Here is a 27,800-nt window from a genome sequence, read left to right as displayed (position 1 = left end):
GGGTTTCTAAGAAAGATTTGCTTTGGCACAGAAATCTTGAGAAGCAGTGGTCAAATACAAGCTAGCATTTGTTTCTGATAACAAGTTTGCTTTTAATTTGAAGTTTGCCTTTAATTTGTCAAAGTATAAAGAATGTAAAGATGTTTGGTAGCAAATGGATGGATTTGTACTAAGGACTAAGAACAACCCATATAATTTTTATAACTTTTATAGCAAATTCAAAATAATTACTTTAATTTCTACTCTGAATTAGTAAAGGCTTTAGATATATGTAGTTCAAGGAATTTTTTTCTTCTGACTTTAAATTTCTCTCTTTCTTTGGGTTGGGGGAGATGGAGACACAGGATTGGGATACACCCCATGGTGATCAGGGCCAGGGCCAACTGCTTGCAAAATAAGCAATTTAATCCCTTCAAGCCCTACATTACTCTTTATTTTTATTTATTTTTTTGTTTGGGTTCACACCCGGCAGTACTTAGGGGATAATATGGGGTGCTAGGGATCAAATGTGGGTCAAGTGCCTTACCTTCTGTTTTATCTTGCAGGCTTCCGATTTCTATTTTTTCTCTTATTTGTGTTCCCAAGTTACATAAATCCATCAGATTTCTGTTATCTGGAGGCTGTTTCCTCTTACTAGCCCTATTACTACTAACATTTATTTATATCAACCTAATTATTTTCATGCCACTGTGATTATCAACAAGTTTTATTTTCTAATTCTAATTAATATCTGAGCAATTTCTATGTCCTTTTAATTGATCTATAATTATGAAGCTTATCAATGAAAATATAACATTGAATCAATTAGTTAAATGAATCTATTAGTATCTTACCTATAAAATGAAATCTTTAAATCATTTCTGGACTAAAACTCCTTGAAGGCAGGGATAATTTTTCTCTTATTCTTTTGTATTTCTAGTACTAAGGACAGTATAGTATATTGAGCTTATCAATTTTGAGTAAGCAAATGGATGGATAAATGAAAAAAACTTATCAATTTAAAATATATAATAAATATGCTAATATGTATAGTTCTCAGCTTACAGAGTTGAAGAATTTATTGTGTGTTTCTAAAAGTTGTATTATTTATAATGTAATGTACCTTACAGATTTGCTTTTTATGAATGGTTACTTACTAAAATTCACATTATATACATACCTGGTGTATTATAGGCATTAAAGGGAGCCATGCAGGGTTATTTCAAAATTTCCCTATGTATCTTTTAAAATGTAATTGCCAGAAATCTCATCCTATTTTCAGAGCCCAGGATACAAATTTAATGTGGATTGTGTCAACCTCATTAATAGCTTCTCCTTATTGTTGTTTTTGCTGTTTTAGCACTAGTAATTCTTTTCCTGGATTTAATGCAAAACAAATTTTAGCAAAGTGTAAAAATTCTAATTTGAGTTTACTTTTTTATTTAAATTAGAATGGTTCCAAATCAGGCTTCTTTTCTGGGCTTGATTTAACTCCCAACCCAAGGATAAGTATTAATTTTAGTTAGAAATTTTGAATTGAATCTCAGATGAAAAGCAATTTCAGTCTACTTGGGGAATTTTTTTGTATGAATGTGCTCTTTTCTTTATATTTCTTTCCATTAGACATAAGTAAGAATTCTTTATAATCTTCAACATGCCTGGGTATTTTCATGAATTTCCTTCTGATTGGAATATGTATTGATTTCTTTGGAATACATTCTTAGCTTTTGTGAGAGCAATAAAAGAGATGCAACATTATGTTTAATACAAGATATTTGAGCACTAAAAGAAGGACCATATATTGGAGATATGTGCTTCTTGCACTGTGATGAAGAATTAAATATATAGTCTTTGTAGAACTTTCTCTGCAAAGGACTACCTCTGAAAGTTAAAAAATATACTTTATGGAAATGGTATAAAAAGCTATCTGAATTGTGGAACAATTTCCATAGTTCTATAGTAGATTGTTCCTGAGAAATTTTATAGGACATTTTCTTACTTATTCTATAGTTATGTTATTTTCTTTTAATTTAGTACTGTCATGTGAATGATAAGCAGTCAAGGCTGAAAATTTCCTGCTTTGCAATTCTCTGAATGTTAATAATTACACTAATTAGCAATTCACAACAAACAGGTCTCAGTCACATTGAATCATTTCTGCCACATGCACCACAGTTTTAACATCATGAGTAAATTTCAAGGTAGTGTTGTCTTAGAAATGTTCCTCTATGAAGATAAACTCCTTCGTAAACCCATTCAGGTCTAAAAGAAATACATCACCAAAGATAAAAACAAAAACAAAAAACTATCTGCTTTTTTGGAATACATTCTTATCCTCAATGCATATTTTAATTATGTATCAGTGAGCTAGACCACTCTTATTTTCAGTTCTAATGCAGATAATTCAGTAATCTTAATCAGAGTGAAATAACTGCCTGAAAATTCAATAGGCATACTATTTGGGAGCGATAATTCCCATATGACTGGAAAGCCAGAATGACCGAGAAATTTGGTCTTTACTTTTTTTTTAACTTTGTAAATCACTTGCTTTAATTTTAAAATGTGGGGGGAAAAACAATAAAATATGGGTGGAAGGAATATTCCACAAGTTAGTACCAGTTATCTATAAAATGCCATAGCCAATATTATTCTTTTTAAAAAATTTTTTATTAGTGAATCACCGTGGGGTACAGTTACAAACTTATGAAGTTTCATGTTTGTACTTAGTTTACATCCCTCCACCAGTGCCCATTCTCCTCCACCAATGATCCCAGTATCCCTCTCACCACCTCCACCCCATCCCCCACCACCCCATCCTGCCTTTGCAGTAGGACATTCCATTTTGTTCTCTCTCCTGTTGGATGTTGTAATTTGCAATAGAGGTACTGAGTGGCCATCATGTTCAGTCTATAGTCTACTTTTGGTCTTTAATATTGACACACAAAAACTCTAAAATATAAATAGCTAAGATTAAAGTTTTCTTTCCTACATACCTACTGCTTCTCTGTAAATTGTCACCACCTCTTGTAAATATGTATTGCCAGTTCCTGCCTTCTCCATCCAGATCTAGCTCACTGCTTTGCTTTCTCACTTTTTCAACTCACACAGTAACTTACAGTTATGACTTACTCAGTTCTTACCTTACTGTTTTTGTAAACCTTGCTTCTCATTCTACTTTTAGTACTGTGAGCTCTTTGAGATCCACTGCTATCTTCCCAGCACCCAGTGTAACTCAACGTACATACTATGTGTGTGATGGATATTGTGGAATAAGTGAACTACAATAAACCAGTTTATTTGAAAATAATTTTAACAATGGCTTACTTTTTTGGTATTCTTAACAAATATCTCACTGCTTACTATATGATAGAATGATATAAAGTCAGGGATATTACTGCTTTAATTATTTCATATTTTTATTAGATTATGTGATATGTGAATCTAGAATGAGTCATCATTTCCACCTTCTGATCTTTTCTTCAGTCTCCTGCCCACTCTCAACCACAACTAGCACGCTTTAAAGAGCAAAGTAAAACTAATTTTATTTCATGTATTTCAGTAGAACTTTGATGTTGATTGCAATACTTCAGGACTTCCCAATATGATCTTCCTATGGATATTCTCTATTTCTTCCAACATTTCGTTAGCAAATCTCTGTTCTGAACCCATCTGTAATCAGGAGCTCACATAGCAATGTTTTAGATAGAACAAAGAACAAGGAGGTAGTGTTGATGATCTTATGAAACTTACAGTCTAGCAAAAGGCAAGTGCAAAAATAATTGTTTAATTACTATTGTGATTAACCTCACACAAAGGACAGAATTCTATGAGAACATAAAATGTAGAACTGTGTGTTATAAGGGAGATCAGGATCTTATTCCTGATTCTTAGACATGGAAAGTTCTTCCCATTTTCATTTACTATCATTTGTCTAGTTTAGTTTTCAGTAGTCTCTCTACCTGTTGCTGTGAAAAGTCTTCCCTTCCCATCTTCTGTCTCTTCACTCCAGTCTCGTCTACATTAGATCTCTATTTTTTCTTCTTAAAGAATTTTTTGCTATACTTTTAAACAACTTGACATTTATGATGTTGTGATATCATGCATTGTTGTTATTTTGGGGGGGGTGTTGAAAGTTATATAAAAATTGGGCCATGTTTCTTTTGTGTATATACACAAAAGCCTAACAGTATCTGAAATTACTGTGTTCTATCTCTCGCACCTTTATGACATTTGCTTCATTCTAATCTTTTTTTTTTTATTTTGTTTGTTTCTTTTGACTACACTTGGAGGTGCTGAGGGCTTATTTGTGGCTGGGTGCTCAGTGATTATTCATAGTGGTGCTTGGGGAACCCTAGCACCAGGTACCAGGGATGAAGCCAGGTGGGCAATGCTTAAAGCAAGCGCCTTGCCAACTGCTGTACTATTTCTCCTGCCCCTAATGTTTGCTTCTTAATTCAGCTCTTTGGAGGAGAGTTTTTAAAAATGAGATCACTACTGGAGATTTTATAGCAAGTAAAATACACTTTCAAAGAAAAAACATGACCCTCTGCATGAACAGCCTGTAGGAAAAACAGGTGAATAATGAGACTAGCATTTTCCTTCTTTCCTCAACTTTGCTTGAGAACTAGGTCTGTGTGCTTTGTGATTGTGCATGTGTGTTTCACTGTATGATTAGCCAAGATCAGGAATGCTGTTAACAAATAGCAATGACATACTAGCTATGTAATGTCCCAAACCCGTAAGCCACTTTTTCCTAAGGTTTGAACAGAGTAACAAGCATTGTCTGTACAATTACATTCAAGTATGAATGAGATCTGATTTTTACACCATGTGCCTAGACCCTGGTTTTTAAACTCAGAAAACTATACTTTGACATATAAGTGACTCAGTCAATAAAAGATGTTTACAAACACAAACACATTTAGAGTTTGGCTCTAGGCAGGGAATATGCCTTGCATTTACATCATCCACTGCAACTGTGAATAGAGAGGAAAGGAAAGTGATATAAATAAAAGGATTGGGATTTCAGGTTTCTCTTTCTTACAAGTCAGCTCTGAGTTCTCACAGATCATTTTGTTATGCCATGAACTTTGTGTTTTCTCTTAAAAAAACCAAGACATCAGGAAGCTTTCTGTTCGGTGACTGCTTTTAAAGACGTCAACCCTTGGACGTCTAACACAACACTTCATTTGATACAGTTGGACAAAGGTTGTGGGCTCTGAGTGATGGATAGCTTCTGTGAAGTGTCTTCCTCTCTGGTTTGGGGTGTCTGCAATGGCAGGCTCTCAGCACGTGCTTTGAACTGATAGAAAAAAAACTTTATAGATTTTGACCATTACCCTCTTGGATATAAATAAATAATATCCCCCATAGAGTATATTAGTTATTCCCATTCTCTGAAAGATGTCTAATTTCTGTTATAATAAATGGTTGAGGCCATCTAGCTTTATAAATGTTTTGTTTTGTCTAAATAAATATATCAGATCCCGTATAATCTAGAAAGTAAGTCTAAATGAAAAAATTAAGATATAGTTTATACACAGTTGCAGAGTTGGGAAACATGACATAGGAATTCACACACAGGTGTGATGTGTCAAAGGCTCTCTAGTTCAGCATCTACACTATGTTGTTACTGATGAGATACTATGCAATTTGCTTTTTTAAAGGAGCCACATTCATCCAGAGGGAGAAGTAGGTTATAAGATATCACTTCTGGGAGCTTGCTTTTAAGTCTCTGGATGTTGGCCGCTGATGGGATTACACACACCTGGGTTCCTCTGCCGGTACCTTCATGTGTGAGGCCTGTCCGAACGGGTAGAGAGGGGCCTTGAGCATGGCTGTGGCTAGGTTCTGGTGGTCTTTGGCTGCCAGGAGCTCTGCTTGGGGCAGGGAGAGAAGCTGGAGCCCATCCCTTCCATGGGGCCCCTGTGGAAGACAGCCAGGAGTGCAGGCAGGAGACTCTCTTACTAAAATATGAAAAAAAAATTAGCTTAAAGAACCAAGTCAGATTTTGTGTCTACAGTATTTCCTATCTGAAAATGGCTGATATCATCTTTACCACCTGTTTGAACACCCTGTGTCAGTTGCATGATTATAAGGCTTTACTGAAAATTTCCAGCTTCAGAAGCTTGGGATCTGGATACAATTAGTGATACAGGTCAGACTCAATGAAATTACTTGGAGAGGTTTCTGTAAGCTCCTTCCCAAAGGTTTTCTCAGTGTTAGTCAAAGCATTAGAAATGTGTTAGAGATCTATGTATGCACTTTAAGGAATTGTGTTTTCAGAATTTTTCCCTGTCAAATGAAAGTGATTCAAGACAACTAAATAAATGACACAATAATTGACTATTAAGTCCATATATTTGTTGATTGATTAATGTAAGGTCTTATGCAACCTATAATTTCTTTTACAATTTTTTATCCTTAAGAATTTAGCTATTCAGGGGGGTTGCTAGAGCCAAAACATAGCGGGTGGGGCATTTGCCTTGCATGTGGCCAACCTGGGTTCGATTCCTAGCATCCCATATGGTACCCCGAGCACCACCAGGAGTAATTCCTGAGTGCATAAACCAGGAGTAACCCCTGTGCAATGCCGGGTGTGACCCAAAAAGGAAAAGAAAAAAAGAATTTAACTATTGAATATTTAACTAACAGAAGAGTATTACTCTTATTTATTTTATCCACAGCATTTTGAAAATATTGATGTATTTTTTCTAAACATAAATTTATTTATATTTCTATTACTTGTTGATTTTTTCATATAACAGTGCACTTAGATCATCTCATGCTTACCACTCTTCTCAGCATATTCACAGCCATCCCATTGTTCATTGATTTGCTCAAGTGGGCACCAGTAATGTCTCCATTATGAGACATATTACTGTTTTTTGCATATCGAATATGCAACGGGTAGCTTGCCAGGCTCTGCCATGAGCAGGTGGGATACTCTCAGTAGCTTGGTGGGCTTTCCAAGAGGGGCAGAGGAATCGAACCCGAGTCAGCTGCATGCAACGCAAACACACTGCCGACTGTTCTATTGCTCCAGCCCTCTCAGCATATTAGGCTACATTATTTGCTTCTTTTCTTTTTGCGGGGGTAGGTGTTTTGGGGTTTTTTTGGGGGGGGTCATACCCAGAGCTGCACGAGGGTCACTCCTGGCTCATGCACTCAGGAATTACTCCTGGTGGTGCTCGGGGGACCATATGGGATGCTGGGAATCGAACTGGGGTCGGCCTCGAGGAAGGCAAACGCCCTACCCGCTGTGCTATTGCTCCAGCCCCCACGTTATTTGCTTCTTGATTATACCATAATATAACTGACTCTTGAAATTAAGTTTTGTTCTGAATTTTCTAAATAAACTTTCATTTCCTCTTTAAAACTTAAATATAAATATTTGCAATGACTTCCTTAAAATAAATTAGAACTATTTACTGACATCTGCCCATCTACCCTGAAATAGAACCCTTCCACTTTCAAATAGAAAGGTGCTAATGTAGCATATTTGGGAGAGTGGGGGGCCAACCCTGGGTGAGGCTTAAGACAGAACTGAAGAAGGATCACTACTCTTCGGACAGTTTAATCACAGAATCTCATGACAGTTAATGCACTGCTCTCTTGACAATTTCATCATAAAAGTCTTCATATTTAATAGAGCAATGTCAAGAGTTTGAATTTGCTGCTTCTCTCAGTGTTCTTTTAAGATTTCCATAATCATTTTCCGCTCTCCATTGGACTGCAAGAAAATAGATGGCATGGGTTATTACCATATAAAGACACTTGTTTTCAGAAAGGAAATATATTAACACCCTTTTATCAGAATATTATTTTTATTAATAGTCTCAAATCAAGTACTTTCATTTAAATTGGAATTGCTTTACAGAAATTTACTTTTGTTCTCTAATGACCCTGTATTTGGTATGGTACAAAGTGGACGTAAGTAACACATCTTACATTTTTAAAAGAGTTGCTTTAGTAAATATTTTCATAAAGAGTTATCAATAGATATGTCATGTCTTCAAAAATGCCATAAAATCATCAATGCAATCCAATTTTGCAGGTGGCCATTTCTTGTATACTTTAACTAAATAGAAACTTTTTTTTTTCTTTTTGGGTCACATCCGGCGATGCACAAGGGTTGTTCCTGGCTCTGCACTCAGGAATTCTCTGCACTCCTGGCAGTGCTGGTGGATCATATGGAATGCTGGGAATCAAACCCCTGTCGGCCGCGTGCAAGGCAAACGCCTTATCGCTGTGCTATTGCTCCAGCCCCCTAAATAGAAACCTTAACCATGGTCCTGACCTATATTTTGCATCTAATTTATTAATCCAGCACTGGAACAGCGGGTAGGGTGTTTGCCTTGTACGTGGCCAACCGACCCGAGTTTGATTCCTCTGCCCCTCTTGGAGAGCCCAGCAAGCTACTGAGAGTATTCTGCCTGCAAGGCAAAGCATGGCAAGCTACCCGTGGTGTATTGGATATGCCCCAAACAATAACAGCAAATCTCACAATGGAGACGTTATTGATGCCCATTTGAGCAAATCGATGAACAAAGGGACAACAGTGCTACAGTGCTACAAGTTATTAATCTGCATGTTTCATGTAAATGAGTTTGTAAATACTTTGACTTCATCATGACTACACTGATAGGTAGTTTTTACTTCAAATGATATGAAATTTCTGGGAATGGAGAAATTTTAAAGGAAACATTGACTAAAATCCTAAAATTTGGGGTGGAGCGACGGCACAGCAGGTAGGGCATTTGCCTTGCACGCAGCCAACCCGGGTTTGATTCCCAGCATCCCATATGGTCCCCTGAACACCACCAGGAGTAATTCCTGAGTGCAGAGCCAGGAGTAACCCCTGTAAGCATTGCTGGGTGTGATCCAAAGAGCAAAAAATAAATAAAAATTAAAAAAATGAAAGCCTAAAATTTGTGCCACATTCTTCAATATTCTTTAATACAATTTGTTTGTATTGTCTTTCTTTAGTTTTGATAGGAAGAAAATTCTGGGAAGCCATGTGTTTGCAACATTGTTCTAAAGTACAGGTATGGTTCAATGATTTAAGTCTATGAGGTTTTTTTTGCTACATTAATTATATCTTCATCAGATTTTCAAATAGAGTAGTTATGCAGATGTCGCTCTTTGACTCAACAATTTTCTTAGAGGTCACTGAGAGCATTGTCTTTTTGTAGGTATTTTTGAGGGAAAATGTGTTTTAATAAGTAAAATTATTTCTCAAGAGCTTGAAGACTTGACACTGATAGACCACAGCTATTGATGCTCAGCACTGCCAGAACCTTTTGCATTAGTTCATATCCTCAGGAGTTTTGGATTGTCAGTACTGAAGGATTTGAAATTGGGAAATATATTACTCAAGTTTGCCCATTAAAATAATGGAGGGGAAAATGTACAGAGGTTGTAGCTGGCATGACATGCAGTATGTGACATGAGAAAAAATGCTATGAATTTTGGGGATTGTCTGAGCTTATAATCATATGATGTGACAAGTGCAGGCAGTTCTTGGTGTGTGAATGTGTATGTATATGTGTTTGTCTGTGTCTGTGTGTGTATGTATGTGAACAGATGATTTAACAGGAAGAGAAAACTCCATGGAAATGCATCAGTGATTAAATTGATCCTGCCCTGAGCTGGATGGTATTAATTCTTTGATGACAAGAATCAAATTTTCTCAGAAATGGAATATGCTTTGAAACTTTATGCCAAATGTATAGACACTCCCAAAATGATATTAACTGCTATTTATGTTCTGACCAATTTTCTAATGTATAAGTTATTGACAGCACTGAACTTCTCCTATTTAAATTTCAGCAAACTTCGTCATTCTAGTGACATATTTTGCTATTAATATTATTTGTGAGAGAGTCTGGCCAAAGCAATAATACAGTGGGTAGGGTGTTTGCCTTTCAAGAAGCCAACCGTGGTTCGATCCTTATTGTGGATAAGGATCGCTTTTCCACGATATCATGGATATGGTCACTTGAACACTGCAGGAGTCATCCCTAAGTGCAGAGATAGGAGTAACCCATGAGCATGGCTGGTCATGGCCCAAACACCGAACCATATATATATAATATAATACATGTTATATTATATGTACACATACATATGCATATATAATTCTAACATATTAGCTAATTTAATAACATAAATAGAAGGAAACCATCTACCCTCCCAAAACAATGCTGGTTTTACTTGTAAACATATGTAGAATTAATAAAATTAATATTTCTATTCAAACACAAACTAATATGTACAATTAATTGATTAATTACATAAATCAATGTAGTGATTTTTAAATAACACAAAATACAGCTTTTGTTGTAAGAAATCTTGCAAGCTCAATTTCCTCCTGTATATCAGAAAAAGATAAAGAGTTCCCCCTTGTCTCCTGTATTGTCTTTTAATATCCACTTGCTTCCAGGTCTATGAGAAAATCGCCAAGAGACCATACGCAGAAAGAACCCTATATGACTGAGTGCTTGTTCATTTTTTAAAAAATATGTCCTAAAAGGTAAAGCAAAACATGACATAAGTCATCAAGAACATGTAATTTCATCCCTAAAAATATTCCCTGGGGAGATTCTTTTGTGCACCTTTTGCCTATGACCAAGATAAAATTACTTCTTCAGGATATCCTTTGAAGAATGTCCTCATTGAGTTTGCAAATCCTAATGCTTGTTAACTCCTATGGCATTTATAAACAATGTTCAGGTATAAATATATATGTTATTTGATCTTCTCTCCTGCAATGTAAACAGATGCACTAGATAATAAAGTCCTCATCAAAGTGCCACATCTTCTGATGGCCCAGATAAGTTCTTGCCATTTCACCTGCAAACTTGAGGTCAGAGAAGAGGGAAGGCTGTTTCATGTATCATGGCCCTACTTCGTGGTGGTGCTCATCAGAGAGTATAATTCACATTGTCTGTTATCCAGCTCCTGTCAAAAGCCCAGCTGAGATGGTGAGAGAATAAATTTCTAGAGATCAATTTGGCAGTATGTGACAAAAGGCTCCAAACACTTTGACATTGCAATTCCACTTCTAGTGATTTATCATAGATGTGTGCAAAGATATATTACAAAAATGGTAAGCATTTTGCCATTTATTTTTAAAAAGACGAAAACATTAAACAAAATTCTAAAGTTAGAAAATTAAAAATATGTTGATTTAGGTACCACACAATGTCATATTGAGACTAAACTTAGAAACCATGTTCTATGTCACTGTTAATTGATTATAGATAGTATTTATGATGTACTCACATGAAAAATTAGTACAAAAGCATATACTATATAATAGAAGTTTTGGAGATAAAAAACATTTTGAGAAATAGAGAAAATAGAGAAAATGTGCTTAAAATATTGACTAGATACATCCATGCAACACTGTGTAAACAAACAGTTATCTCTGGATAGCATGATTAGAAGCAGTTTGTTTCTCTTTTTAATTTATCTGTTTCTATGTGTAACTGTGCGTGTATTTTTTTCACGCAGTAATTAAGCTTGAAATATTGGTGCTGTAAGAAAACTGGCTAAGTGATGTGATGTCCATCAAAAGATGGCATTAGAAGGATATTAACTAGAAGCCAAGCAGATAGCACAGGAATTAAGGTGCTTGCCTTTTACACAGCCTTCTCTGATTTCATGTCCTGCACTGCATATGTTTTTATGAGCACCATCTGGAGTGACACCTGGGCATGGAGCCAGGAGTAGCCTATGACCACCAGAGGGTGTGACCCCAAAATACAAGACCAGAGAAACAAAAATTGTTTCTTACCTTGTTTAAATTTAAGCAAATTAAAGATACACCAAATAATATTAGTTTAAGCATTTTAAGTGACACTTTCTATTTAGTTTTTTTAATAAAAATAATTGCTAAAATTATAATTCATTGTGATTTCTAAAAATAAATGCACAAATTATTTTAAAGGCTAATTATGGAAGAGATCTTGTCTTTCAAATTTGGAATAAGTCCATATTTACATTTTGGAATATAAAGGGAAATTGTAGAAACCTATTTTATTCTTCTTTCTAAATACTAGGAGGTTATGTACAACATTTGAAAATAAATTTCAGTTACTCTATAGCCCTTGTGGCTAATAGTTTAATTTTTCTTCATTGTACTCCTTGTTTTTAATTTAAATTTGTAATATATACGTATATACATACACACTTTTATTTTAATTCTACCTATTTGGGAGGAAAGGATAAAAATGTTCCCAACGGCGAATTTATGGATAATTTTTTTTGTCAACTTGGAAAACTGAGAAAGAGTGTCTAGTGTTTTCAGCTATTGTGATGCAGTGGAAATTTTTAGAGGATTTGTTCATAAACCTTTATGAAGAGAGGGTGAAGGGCTCATGGAGTTGAAACATTGTGTGCATGAAAACCTACCATTAATAGTATTGTAAACCACACTGACTGAAATGAAATTTTGAAAATCTTTAGTAAAAACCTGTGAAACATTACATAATACCTCTAAGATACTGAAAAAATTTCAAAATCTGTGACCCTATCTGACTGAAACATTTGTATCCTAATATCTGCAGTGGGGAATGCGCTAGTCTCGCCTGTGTTTCTCAGACTCTCCTGCATCTTCATCCTATTCCCATTAGAAAGACGGGAAAACTTTACTATTTATCTTCTCACTCTCTTTTGTGGTTAGTTGTGGCATAGGACAGGCACATCTCTTAGAAAGGATTTATTTATTTTTCTCCTGGAAATAGAAGTAAAGCCTGTTTGTTTCCCTCCACTCACCCACCCCCAACTGCCATTAAGTACAGGTCAAAGGCAAAATTTCTGATTAACACACAAAGGAAAAATAATCCTTTGGAGGATTGTTAGCTGATGAGCGAGAAACTGTCTGTCTGGCTTAAGACACTGTCTTAATCTTTAACTGAAATCTTCTGGTAAAATTATCACCACTGGGATGGAGAGTGAGTAGAGGGGTTCAGGTGCCTGCCTTGCATGCAGTGGGCTCCAGTTTGATTCCTGGCAAACACCACTGGGAGTGACTTTGAGTACAGAGTTAGAAGTAAGCACAAGAACCTCTGGGTGTGCCCCAACCCCAAGTAATGGCACTGAGTCTTCTCTTAATGAACTTTGAATCTAACTGATTTCTGCTTCCGGCTAGAATATACAAAACTGATGGGCATCCAGGCCTGATTTTCAGAGTTCAGTTAATGGAAAATATTTACCCTGGAAATAAGAGGCAACATCAGTTTCCTGTGAATTAAAATGGCAGCAGTCTCAAAGTTCCCCTGGGGCTTCATAACATTAGTCTTTTCTGGGCAAAAGTCCAAGGTCAGGATCTAATATTTAGCTTTTAAATGAAAGGATAAACCACTCCCTAAATTGATAGAGAAGCAGTAGGTGGGGCTCAAGGAGGAAGACCTGGAGTTTGCCTGGGCTGTTAATTCTTCCTTAGTGAAAAACTTTCAGACACTTTAGTACAGATTTGTTGCCACCTAGCATACTTGCCTAGGAAAATAATCTGTATTAATGTACTTTATTCCACAAAAATGAATATTTCTGGTTTTGTTTTTGTTTGCTTTTGCATCACACCTGGCAATGCACAGGGGTTACTCCTGGCTCTGCACTCAGGAATTACTCCTGGAAATGCTCAGGGGACCATATGGGATGTTGGGATTCGAATCCGGGTCAGCAACATGCAAGGCAAACGCCCTACCCGCTGTGCTATCGCTCCAGCCCCCAAAATGAATATTTCTTCATTGATAATAGAGCCCTATGAAACTTGAGTTCCTTTTAGGATATCAAAAAGTTTCCCAGAGTAAACAAGTTTCTAGACTTGCGATCCATCTATGTAAACATAAAAATGAGAGTAATTATGTACTTACTTGAAATGGATAAAGTGATTTCACTCTTTGCCAAATTTATCTTCCTGTGTTGCAGAAGACAGGAAAATAAAATATGATTACCAGGCTATATTACTTCTAATCTTCTGGATGGTAGAATCTACAAGCTTGGAGTACCAGTACTTTGAAGAGTATGAAATTAAGGAGTAGCCATCTTCATGGCACTTGATGGGTTGTAATAAAATGTGATCTCTGTTCCAGGGGATCCACCAGTAAAATGCCTGGGTTCCTAGATATTTTTCTGACCTTTTGATTTATTGCAAATGGTCTTAAAGTTTTCCTGTGGCAAACTTGGAGTATAGTTAAATCAAAGTATACTTTGTAGGCCATGTGTTTGGAGAGCAAGATTTAGTTCTTAGCTCTTGTATAGAATGACAAAACTCAAATATTTTTATAGGGAGATGTGGATGATATAATGGAGGACATAAGATTTTTCCACTTGGTGTGTTGAGATATGTGGCAGATAAGTCACCTAGGAGACTCTGATATGACTAAGGAGTTCAAAAATGTTCATTGTTGGCTGGAATGGAAACTGGTTTAGTTTCTAGGGAATCAGTATGAAGATAGCTCAAAAATTAAAAGTAGAACTCCCATGTGACCCAGCAATTCCTCTTCTTAATGTTTATCCCCCTATCAAGGTAAAGAGAAAAGGAAGTGAAATTTTTCAGTTATGCAGGGTGGTAGTTGGGAGGTGGGGCGTGGGATGCATACTGTTTTGTTTTTTTTTTGGTGGTGGAATATGGGCACTGGTGAAAGGACGGGTGTTTGAGCATTGTATAACTGAGACATAAGCCTGAGAACTTTGTAATTGTAGTAGTATTTACAGTAACCAATATCTGGAAACAATCCTAGTGCCCCAGGACTGATAGGTGAGAAAATGTGTCTTTTTGTGTGTACACATACATGCAACAGAATTCTACTCAGATCATTGAGGAAAAAATGTAAACTTTGGGGTACGTGTGGATGAACTTATAGGCAGTCTTGCTAAATAAAATAAGTCAGAAGGAAAAAGACAAATGCCACTTGATCTCACTCATATGAAGAAAGGAAGGGAATAGATACTGTACAATGGTGGGTGGGGGTAGGAGGAAATCCATTGATTAGCTGACCACAGAACTGCGGGTACTTTATAAGGTGGGAGCATGCTGAAATCAATTAATGTGGTAGAGGGTTGTTGGTACTTGGATGATGGACTTGATAGGGTAACATTGTATACCTATAACATTCCCATTGGTCATCAACTTGCTCAAGTGAGCACCAGTAATGTCTTCATTGTGAGACTTATTGTTACTGGTTTTGGCATATCGAATATGCCACAGGTAGCTTGCCAGGCTCTGGCATGTGGGCGAGATTGTCTTGGAAGCTTGCTGGGCTCTCTGAGAGGAACGGAGGAATCAAACCCAGGTCGGCCGCATGCAAGGCAAATGCCCTACCCATTGTGCTATCGCTCCAGTCCATATGTTGTCACTGTTATCCCATTGTATACCTAAAACATAGCCACATTTACTTTCTTATAAGCCAATTATCTAAATAAAATTAAGTTGAAATACAGGTGGCTATGACAGATATCACAAGAGCTTTTAAGAAGCTCTTGGAGGGACCAGAGAAACGGTATAGTGGGTAGGGCATTTGCTTTGCATGCAGCCAACTGGTATTCAGTCAGCACCACATACAGGGTTCATTTAACCTACCGGGAGTTTGCAGAGCCAGGATAAGCCCTGAGCACTGCCACATGTGGCCTACAAACAAAAAGAAAAGAAAAGTCAAAATGAAGAAGAACCTCCCAGAGCATAGAGCCAGGTGTAAGCTTTGAGCATGGCCCATTGTGGACCAAAGCAACCCAGATGCCATATCAAGAGAGAATACCACAAAATCTGAGCCAGCTGAAAGGAAGGAAAAGGGTCACAGATCAAACTTCAGCAGACAAGTCTTGAAAGTCAGCAGAAGCCCGAGGTGATTCTTCTCACCTCAGGCATCATCCTTGGGGCCGCTTATAACTCCAGCTGAGATGGCTGAGAACAGTCACCAAGCAGGCCGCAAATAGGAGCTCCTGATCTGCTCTCTGCCACCAGTCCATGTCCCTTACCTTGCCCTTGTCACAGATAGCAAAGGAAGGCAACAGAGAAATGGAACAAGGCATTTTAACCTAAAATACTTGAATACACCCTCAAGAGAGGCAATTACTTAAATAATTGCATCAAAATTTTCTGGGTAAAGGGAAATTTTAGTCTCCCACCCCTTCTTTTGCACAGTAGGTAAATCAGGAGAACAATCGGAATAGGTAAAGTATAGAAAACATCTACATTTCTTTTTCTGTATTAGTGAAAAAGAGAGGACTATCTTTCTGGTTTATGATATAGACTTGCTTTAATTTACTCTGATCAGCTATAGCTCTAACTTCCTGCCCCTAATCCAGGAAATAGGTGATCCACAGACTAGAATTTTGTGGCACGTTAAATATGTTCTTTTCTTCTCAGCATGGAGGAAGTATAGTTCTGAGAAGCAAGGAGCAAAGCAACATTTCAGTATTCCCTGCTAAGGTACAATGAGGTGTTTTAATCTTTTGTTGTTGTTTTCAATTTTTGGAATATTCAGAACGACAGAATAAGTCATAGTTTTAAATATACAGTCAGCTTATTGTATATTTCTTGTGCATATGACCCTTCCCCACAACACCAGCATCATAATTGGTGCATGTGAGCAGTTGTAAGAGAACATTAGTAGGTTCAGAGACTTGCTTGGAGCGAGGAAACTGTAAATGCACACATAGCACTTGTTTACTTAATTTGCTTCAGTTTTCTTCCCAGTTTGGTAGCATTCAATAATTTCTTCTTCTACCTTTTTTTTTTAACAGTGCTAATATTCACCCTTATTTATTTATTTTTTTAAGAATTTCATTTTATTGAATCACCATGTGGAAAATTACAATGCTTTTAGGCTTAAGTCTCAGTTATACAATGTGAAACAACCATCTCTTCACCAGTGCCCATATCCCACCACCTAAAAAAAACCCACAGTACACCTCCCATCCCGCCCCCCGTAGCACTCCCCCGCCTTATAACTGATAAATTTCACTTTACTTTCTATTTACTTTGGTTACATTCAGTATTTCAACACAAACCTCACTATTATTGTTAGGAGTACCCCACTAGAGTCAGACCTGTTATGAAGAGATATGAGGTCACGCGGCCACAGTAGTGGCCACCCGCGTGGTTTTGGATTTCTGTACTTTAGCAACTAAGTCCAGGGAGATTTCTTCCAGATATTGGATCACTGCAAGCTTGTAAACCCCATCTGTGGTCGTGGTCATCATTATATGGCGGTCACCACACCCTTCACCCCCGGCAAGGAAGAGGCTAGAGAGAGAAATACCTTTCCCCTCCTGGGCGGGCATGGGGCCGCGGTTTAGTTCTCAGTCTGGAGACATTCTGCAAGGAGCTGCCCATGCCGAAAAATTTAGCTGGATCTGGAGTCACGCTCGTGTGGCTGCAGAGAGGCCGCACACACATGTGGCCCTGGGATCACATCTTGACGGTAGGCGGAGCCAGTGCCACCCACCTTCCCAAGAGCACCCTCATGTCCTATTGCTGCAGTTCGTAAACCCCATCTGTGGTCCTTATAATATGGCGGTCACCACGCCCTTTACCCCCAACAAGGAAGAGGCGAGAGAGAGTAATACCTTTCCCTTCCTGGGCGGGCATGGGGCCGCGGCTTAGTTCTCAGTCTGGAGACATTCTGTGAGGAGCTGCCCGTGCCAAAAAATTTAGCTGATGTCACGCTCGTGCTGCTGCGGAGAGGCCGAACACATGTGCGGCCCCCGGGATCACATCTTGGCGGCCTTCTTCCTTTTTTTTTTCTTTTTTTCACTTTTCGGGTTACACCCAGCGATGCCTAGAAGTTATTCCTGGCTTTGCACTCAGGAATTACTCCTGGCGGTGCTTGGGAGACCATATGGGATACCAAGATCAACCCGGGTTGACTGCATGCAAGGCAAATGCCCTACCTGCTGTACTATCGTTCTAGCCCCCTTATTATTCTTTTAAAAAATGATTTCCATGATGGAGACAGATTTTCATTTTTTTAAGGTTATGCTTTATTTTCCAGAAACCCCCACCCTCCCAGAAAAAAAAGAAAGAGAAAAAATAGCCTCCTGATTACAGTAAAATGCACTAATTTTTCTGCATAAATGAACTTCAAAATATCTTATTGTTATTATAAAAATTATTCATATTTTCCTTTTTATGAGATGCAAATATCATTGATAGTTATCTCTTGATTTATGTTAGTGGGTCCCAGAAGGGAATCATCATGAAAAGTCACCTACAGCATCACTGGGGACATTCAGCAATTCAGCAAATGTTAATTCTCGTACTGATGAATATATGTTAGAGTGAAATTGTGTGAAATGAAATCTGGTATATATGAACTTAATCCCAAACCTGACCTTGTTAGGTCACTCTTGTTGGAGTCACAGTTCTGGGACCTCAATATGGAAAATATGATCCTTCGTTGAAGAGTTATTAAACACCTAGAAGATGGTTACTAAAGAAAAAATTCAGCATTCAGAGTATATCTATAGCCCTAATAAGGACTTTGCTATGTTTAGAAATCTCAAGAAAACATTGAGAGCTGCATCATATCCTCCTCAGTTATGTGAGTTCGTGTGTTTTGAGTCCTGGGTGCCATTTTTGTTACCATTTTCTTCCTCTATTGATTGATTAATTTATTCATTCAATTATTCATTTGTCAGTCTACAAATGAGGAGAAACTCCTGGACTCCATCTCAATAACACCCTCTAGGTATCCAAGGACAACAATGACTCATATAATGTTAGCTCTGAAAGAACTCCACAGTTCAGTGGAGGGCTCAAGGAAGGGTTGCGTACTCACAGGATGCACTAAACTCTCCACTGGGGGTAAAATAGTTTCCTGCTCAAGTTCAGTAACTTTATGCATCAATGACTTATGTGTTAGCATTACTGTAACAGTGCCAGCTAAAAAACAGTATAAGTTTTAAAACTATTAATTCACTGATAGTCAAAAAATGAATTGTCCTTGGTGTGCTGAGTTCTTTTTGCTTTATTTACGTTTTTTTGGTTTTCTTTTGTTTTTGTGCAATGGCAGCATATTGCTAACATCAAGCTTTCCTCAAGGAAGAGACTCCACATTATGGAAGAGCTGAGGGCTACACTCTCACTTCTTTATTCTCATTCTCTATTCCAGAATTTCAGACTTTATGTGCACCAGGTTTAGTATATTTCTGCCATATATAATCTGTAAATTTTTATGGTAACTCATGCAAAAATATATAAAGCAACTCTGGAAATTATCTAATTATATAATGACAAAATCTGGACAGACATCATTTATCACCATCAATCAACTTGCGTATTCTTAAATTTTATTGAATAGAAACTTGATGAATGCTGAAAATGTTAAATCTATTTTTAAAAAACTATCTAGCTAAATAAACTGCAATAAATGTACCTCATCTTTGTCATACCTTGAAAAGTAAATTCTAAAGAAAAAACCTAGCATAAATTTTAACTTTAGGGAAAAGCTGTGAAATTTTCCTTTATAGAAGGTAAAATATCCCAAAATTTCAGGATCTCTCTATGTAACTTGTTTTCATGTTTTTTTGAACTATTTAGCAGATATTAAACATACACTCACAGTCATTGCCTACTATTTTTACATAATTGTGATGTTTTAATAAAAGAAATAAAACAATAGATTTTCATTAGAAACTTAAGCAATGCATTGGTATTTTGAAAATAGATATTTAGAACTATTTTTTGAAAAAATGCATTTATTTTATTTTTATTGTCACTGCTTTTGGCATATCAAATATGCCGTGGGTAGCTTGCCAGGCTCTGCCGTATGGGCGAGATACTCTTGTTGGCAACAAGTCTCACAGTGGAGACGTTACTGGTGCCCACTCGAGCAAATCGATGAGCAATGGGATGACAGTGATACAGTGATTATTTTTATTGAATCACCGTGAGATACAGTTACAAAACTTTCAGGATTGGATTTCAGCCAGACAATGTTCCAAACCACATTTCTCCAGCAGTGTACATTTCCTACCACGAATACTCCCCATATCCTTCTTTACTTGCCACTCCCACCAGCCTGCCTCTATGGCACTCACTTTTCCTCTCTCTTTCTCTCTCTCTCTCTCTCTCTCTCTCTCTTTATCTCTCTCTCCCCCACCCCTTCTAGGAATTATGGTTTGCAATACAGATACTGAAAGGCCATCATGTTTAGTTCTTTGTCCATTTTCAGCACACATCTCCATAGGACTATTTCTATACTGAAAATAGATTTTAAATGGACTTATGCCTAAAAACCTCTAATGTTGGTATACTTAGAACATTTTGTGGAATTGCCAAATATATCAAAAACAGGCTTATTTTCTATGAGTTTTGAGCACATTACATTTCTTTGTTTTGTTTTGGGATTCAACCCAGCTGTGCTCAAAGGATCCCTTCTGGCAGGGTTTGGATACCATATTTTGTGCTAGGTATCATACTTAGGTGTTTGCCTTCCACACAGCAGACCCACGTTCAATTCCTCTGCCCCTCTTGGAGAGCCTGGCAAGCTACCTGTGGTGAATTCCATATGCCAAAAACAGTAACAACAAGTCTCACCATGAAGACATTACTGGTGCCCGATTGAGCAAATCAATGAGCAATAGGATGACAGTGCGACAGTGATCATACTCAGATTGGCTGGGTGTTGACAAATACTTTACCTCCAGTACTAACTCTTAAACTTCCACTAAATAATTTTAAATTCAATATATTCCTTTGGTTTCTAGAAAAATTGTTTTCATTAAAGATTAAAAAATTATAGAATAAACCAAAAACAATTGCATGTAAATAAGAAGTTGACCATGTTGGCCCGTGGATTGAGCCATTTCAATTCTAGTATATACTCCCAAATTAATTACACAGATTTTCATTAACTACATTCCTCAGTCTTTGTAGCATACTTGTTTGTGGTCATGGGAGAGAAATGATTTCTATTCTCGGAAAGAGGTTAGATAAGGGTTCATTTTTGTTTTTGTTTTTAAATACAGCAATAAAAGACTTGGTTTTAGTTTTTGAAAAATTATTTAAACTCTTTCTATATCTTTTCTTTCATCTGCCTAATCAAGATAAAATGTATCTTCATGCTGTTGGGAGAATTAAAGTGTTTAAATTCTGTGCAGTCAAATAGTATGTGTTGAATAAATATTACTTATTAGTAGGGTTTGTTTGGATAAGTCGAATGGAAATCAGAGATATTTATAAACTTGAATTTGTAGGGTTCTCATTTAGATACTAAGTTGTTGCTTTTGTGCTAGTGGATTTTGGTTGTGCTCATCAGACATAGATTACGACAGATTTTAGTTAGAGTGGGGGACTTCATAGAGATAGAGATCAATAGGTGGGGGTGGTCGGAAGCTTTAGTGCCAGGCCGATTTAATGGGTCTTGGAAAGAGTTGTATTAAAAGCTTTTAGGGGAAAGATCCCTGTTGCTGCTTTTTTTTTGTACTCTGTCTAGTACCTTAATGAATGCTGCCATAAAGAGTGTTTTATCTCTGCGTTATGAGTCTAGGCTTGATGCTTTGGACTCTCAGACGGATCTTAGCCATCTCAGGATAAGATTATATGAAGGAAAGGAAAACTCATATGCAAGTATTATTTTTATGGGTGCTAACTTGAAGAAATTAACAGCAATCACTGGTGTTAAGTCCCCAAATCAGATATTTTAAATTGATTAAAAAGATATACTACTCAGACAACAATATTTCACACCAGATTCTGAGAGTATAATCCCCTTCATGTTAATATACCATTTTGAACTGCAGTATAGATTTACTCTCTAGGATTCTAAAAAAGAGCTTTGAAACAATTACATAAAACTTCAATAAATTACTGCTTTCTACAGGGTCACTTATGCCTTTTAAATCTCAGAACTTACTCTTTAAAATAACCTAATTGCATGCTGTTGAATGTTGCCTTAATTTTTTAAATATGAAGGTAATATTGCACTAAACGTAGATACCCATCAACATAAAGTGCTTGATTTCTGGACTGAAATTAAATTCTAAATAGAGAAAAAGGCATTTCATTTACATGTATCTTTTATTGACATGTATTATAGTATTAGAGCCTTTTACTGACATTATTATAGTTCACCATTTGCTTCTTAAGGACATTTTTTTCTACCTAGCTTTAGACTTTTTCCAGTTGTTTTTATGAGTGTGTTTATATACAGAGTCAGCACTTTAGCAAAGACAATTTAGAGGCTCCCTAATACCTACTTATAATGAAGTTTAGCTGGGAAAGGAAGTATAGTATTGAATAGATTGAAAATGTTCCTTTTCTTTCCTCTCCTATGAGTTGTTTCAAAAAGCATAAAATGAAGAGCCATTAGCGGAAGCAATCCAGCTAAATTCTTTGGTTGAAATGTATTATACAGGAATGATTTATGTGGATATTACTGATAAATTGGAATCATTCTTAAAATCAAGCAAATATGTTTTTTTCTCATATGAATTTGCTATATGTATATAAACCTTATGCTTATAATAAATCATTGCATTTTAAAAATAGTTATTCTAAAGATTAATTTCTAAAATAGTACACCTCTTAAAATGCTATTATAATACTATATTCATCATTTGTAGTGATTGATTTTGCTTATAAAATTATTAGTATCATTTAGAAAGTTGACTATAATATCATTTAATTTTTTTCGCTCATTATTTTTGTTTTATTTTGATTGAATGACAGGTACTTCTATTAAGCATTTGAAGTAGGACCATAAATAGAAGAAAAAATGCTATTGCTGCTTTTGCACCAACTTAAGAGAAGGTACGCATGGCAGGAGGAGGACCCATGAAATAAAGGTGATGTGTTTGTGTACTTGGAAACTAATTTATGGCACTAACTGCTCTGTGTGTTAAAACTAATATTCACTGCTGTTTATTGAATATAAACTTTAGCAAATGAAGAATATGATGCTAGTATAAATATTAGAAACAGTTTTTTTAATAAATAATGCATGTATACATGTTTCTACATGTACATACAACTTAGTGCCTATCTTTGTTTTGGGCCCATGCCCAGTGGTGCTTGGGGCTTACTACTTAATGCTGTAGTCAGGAATTACTCCTGGTGGGCCTTGGAGGGACTGTATGTGGTACTGGGAATCAAACCTGGTTTGGTCACTTGCAAAGCAAGTGCATAATATGTAGTATCTCTCTAGCCAGAGAGAAACGTATAAATATATTTATATGGGTCAGAGAGATAGTACATATAAATATGTTTATTTTTAATAGGGGGACACTGCCCACAGTTCAGTGTTCAGCCCACCCATGAGCCATATCCATCCCATGTGGTGCCAGGACTGATCTCTAGATATGATCTCACATATACAGCATGGAAAGTAAACATATTGAAGTGATTATAAGTGTACCCATATTTTATGCATTCTATATACATAGTCACATATTTTTCATTATATATAGGTTCCAGGTAGCTTTCATTTTAAACTTCTTTCCACTCCTATATTTTTCCCAGTCTTAATATTTTTTAAAAATGAATAAATGTGTTTAATTGTCTTTATTTGACTGACAAGGTACAATTTTCCATTTTTATTAATCATAGTTACTATGAATGCCCTTTATCCACACCTTTAATTAATTCTTATCTCAGATTTCAATAGCTGCTGTATTAGCTTTCTAAACATCCCAGTTCTTAAATTTAGAGTTAGATATAGCTAGATGCATAAATAAAAAGTCTCATGTCCAAGAGTGACAAGTCTGAGACATGGAGCAGTAGACACAGACACATAAAATGACTGTGATGATGATGATGATATAGAGAGGCAGTATTGTTATCCAGTTTCACGACAGTGCTGGCTATGGAGAAGCTAAGCTAAACTAGCCGTGGTCTAGATTCTGGGTGGTATAAAATGTTTCCTATAAGAACTCAGGGCTGTGTCTTTGAGTGATTGGTGTCCATCTTTTTACATAAACTCAATACTGAGAAATTAACTTAGAGATTGGTCTCTTCATTGATGCATCTCTGTAATCAGTTGGGAACAGATGCAGAATTCTCTGGAGAGATAACTCAAAAACAAAAATTCATGGGATTCTCATGTTGACAGTATGCTTTGGAGAAGATAAAATAATATTAAAAAATTACAAATAAGATATAGCTCAGAAGTTAAGAATGTTTAATGAACTTCAGATCTGAAACCAGATGGATACCACAAGAAACTTTGGGTATAGTCCTGAAGACCAACAATTGTGGCCCTGGAGATCCACAGCACCATTGTATGTGGGCAGCTCAGCATTACCAGGTTCTATCATTGAATTATCTAGCCCTGCTAGAGGGAACTGGGCCCTGGGAACTCCTGAATGATGCTCGGGAAGCATTGCCTCTAAAAAACGACAACACATGAGATTAAACAATCCATTAAATCACCATAATGTGATTTTCAGAAAACAAGAGAATTTGCTACTGCTTAAATAAACTTTAGAAGATGGGATTTTTATCTGCGAAAGTGATTATGGAATAAGTTCATTTAAAATGAATAAGGTGAAAAGTAAATAAAATGAAAAAGTGCAAAATGTTCTGAAGAACCGGGCAAGATAGGAGACTGCAAACAAATGCAGTTTTGTAAAGGTACAAAACACAAATTCCGAAAATAGAAAAACATAGTTATTGAATCTAAACTTAATGGACAATTTAGAAAGCAAATTAAACATCTCCCGAGTGAGAAAGTAAGTGAACCAGAAGAAATATTGGAGGATGGGAAGAGCCTAATGCATGTAGCACAGAAAGATAACGAGATAGAAGCACACAGTGCTTTCAACTTGTGTTAGTGAAAGTAAATAATTAGCTCAAAAATGTTCTCAAATTGATAAAAAAAATACATTTTAAGCAAAAATGTACCATTTTCAAGGTAATAATAAAGTAATGATGTATATATAGATATCATAATAAAATGAATAGCACCAAATAAAAAATACTTTTGACAGAAATCAGAATAATGTAAATTAATTGCAAAGATCTAGTAATTAAAAATAGATCTCCAACCTCAAACACAAAATTTATCATAGCAGAAAAATAAGTGAAAAATATTGCAAAATAATCCAACTATTGACTAAGCCCTAAATCTAAACTTCAAAAATGAATTCAAAAGGACATTTTAAGAAGATTATTTTGTTTTAGGAAGCTATTTTGACATTGTAGGGAAACTGTTTTGACAATTTAGGGAAACTATTTTATAAAGTGCTATTAACAGGAGCTTTTAGCAGGATTTTAGAATATTTTTCAGATAATTACAAAGGATGTAAAAATTATTAATAATAATAGTTAATATAATGTGACACTGGTCTCCAAATGGACTGTGCACCTGTTAATCGAAGAGAACAGAAAAGCCAGAAATGCTATTGTCATGAGGTAATAAAAAATGTGAGCATTATATTGAAATTATGTTGGATAATGGAATACACATTACCTTGGGGGATGAGGGTACACATTATTTTACTCAGGGGCTATTCCTACATATATTACTCTGGAGTAACCCCTAGTGGTTTCCTGGGTTACCATATGTGGTGCCAAGTTTCATACAGGGGTACATCACATTTAAGGTTATTGCCCTACCCCCTATATTATATTATAAGCCCGGAGAAATAAAATTTTGAAAAAATTTTTAAAAATCATTGATATATGATTATGGCAGTGGCCCAGTGGAATATACTGAATATATACGTTTATACATGTAATATATAAATATATAAAATATATTTTATATTAAAACATTATAGTATAATAAAAGTATATTATATATACTTTTATATAATATAGTTAAATCACTATATAATTAAATTTTACATATTTTATATTATTTTCATTATGTAAATTTAAAAATCTTTCTATGCAGCTGTGTCTTAGACACAACACAAAGTTCACAGAGTTTTGGGTTGTCTGTTTTGTAACTATTATGCAATCTGTAAAACATCTTACAACATAAATCAAAACATATTATGGATAGTTGAAGAGTTATAAAACAAAATTAGATGAAAAATAAACTGGTCTAGGTAAGAAGGAAGGGGAGGAGGAAGGAAAATGTTGAACCCAGGAGAAAGGCATGATGTGATGGAATACTAAGAACTGACTTAAAGAACATCGGTAAATCTAAGTAGTCAGTAAACAAAAGGTAATCATAGTAGCAACAATAACTAATTTGGTTATTATCCTCTACACTTGGGAGGCCTGGGTTTAGCCCACAACACTACATGGTCTTCTTAACTCTGCTGAGAGAGACCCTGAAACACAGAACACAGAAGTGGTGTGTTTGGTATAAACAGTCCTCACACCACAGAAAAAAGATTATATATAAATTGTAGACAATAATGCCATGGAAGATAGGAGTGAATGAGACTTCTATAAGAGGGAGAGTGGTAGATGATTAACTTTATCTTCAATGTATATATATATATATGTATAAATATATATATGTTAAAATTTGATTGTTGACTGAAAAAATAGAAGTAGAATACAGAAATTCCATTACTTAAAATGGGAAATGGATAAAAAATTATTCATCTAAAAATATGGCACAATTGTATGACTGAAATGCAAGCACGAAAGTTTATAAGTCTGTAACGGTACCCCATGGTGATTAAAAAATAATAATAATAATATAAAAATATGACATGAGAAGAAACACCGGAGATTGGGGAAATTATAAATAAAACTACTGCACATGATAAGTCTCTTTCTTAATATCAGAAGTAATATTACTATAAATAAAATTAACAATTGAAATAGTGAGGCTGACAGATGACATTTGTCTAAGCATATTTCTAACTACATGCCATTGACATGTAATACAGTTTTTAAAATGCAATGACTGGGAAAATTGAAATGAAAGTGAAAATTATGGGAAAAAGTTGGCTAAACATTGTATGTGAAATATACAGAAGGTAAGCAAGGGAACAAGAGAAATAAGCTCTTGGGCTCAGACTGCAAACCTGAGGTTGCTAACAAGGAAGCAAAGAGGGGTTTTGTAATGGGCAGAGTCCCAGTGGACTATTGGGGAAGGACTCTGGTACTTTGATGGAGGGTTTGTGTGATAACATGTAGTTTGAAGAGGTGTAAGGTTGTACTCCTGAAATACATAGTGTCTTAAAAGATCAATATGTACTTAAATTTATTTTTTTAATTAAAACTAAGGTGTAACTATTTAAGTACAACAAAAAGAATGCAAATTAATCTTCACAATGGTAATAAAGAAATACATCATTGAAATACACTGTCACTGTCATCCCCGATGCTCATTGATTTGCTTGAGTGGGCACCATTGTGAGATTTGTTGTTACTGTTTTTGACATAACAAATATGCCATGGGGAGCTTGCCAGGCTCGCCGTGTGGGTGGGATACCCTTGGTAGCTTGCTGGGCTCTCTGATAAGGGTGGAGGAATCGAACCAGGGTTGGCCGCATGTAAGGCGAATGCCCTACCCACTGTGCTATCGCTCCAACCCATCATTGAACTGTAAGTTGTTATTAATTATATGTTAGATATATTCAAATTGTTATCAGCTTGTGTGGTTTTGGTTTAATTCTTCGTGAAAACTGGGAATTGTAATTTTGTGAAAGCATAGCAGTCATTCTTTTTTCTTGATTTTACCCTTCCTCTTATGTTATCAAATTTTATTTGGGATGATGGGGAAAACTTGAAGTACTACCCTTGCTCTTCAAGTTCATTTTTTAAAAAAACTTTTAAAATTGCTGTTTGGAATTTGTTTAGCTCTAACATCTTTAAGTATTTCTATATTTGTATATGAACTTAATTTTAATAATTACTCATAGTACTAAATCATGTTCTGAATGTACCTTCCATTTTCATTCATTAG

At 35.9% G+C, this 27,800-nt stretch overlaps 1 long non-coding RNA gene across 1 annotated transcript in view; it reads left to right on the top strand.

Moving 5' to 3' along the window:
* The window catches only part of LOC129406804 (uncharacterized), a 115,625-nt gene that overhangs the window by 20,109 nt on the left and 67,716 nt on the right, over positions 1–27,800 (top strand). Inside the window, exon 2 of the long non-coding RNA XR_008631262.1 lies at positions 22,661–22,741. This is a non-coding gene — a long non-coding RNA (uncharacterized LOC129406804). The remainder of the gene's footprint in view (positions 1–22,660; positions 22,742–27,800) is intronic.

The sequence above is a fragment of the Sorex araneus genome, chromosome 8 (assembly GCF_027595985.1).
Source record: "Sorex araneus isolate mSorAra2 chromosome 8, mSorAra2.pri, whole genome shotgun sequence".
Lineage (NCBI taxonomy): Eukaryota > Metazoa > Chordata > Mammalia > Eulipotyphla > Soricidae > Sorex > Sorex araneus.
Note: the sequence above shows the minus strand (reverse complement) of the source record. Positions and strands in the feature narration are given on the sequence as shown.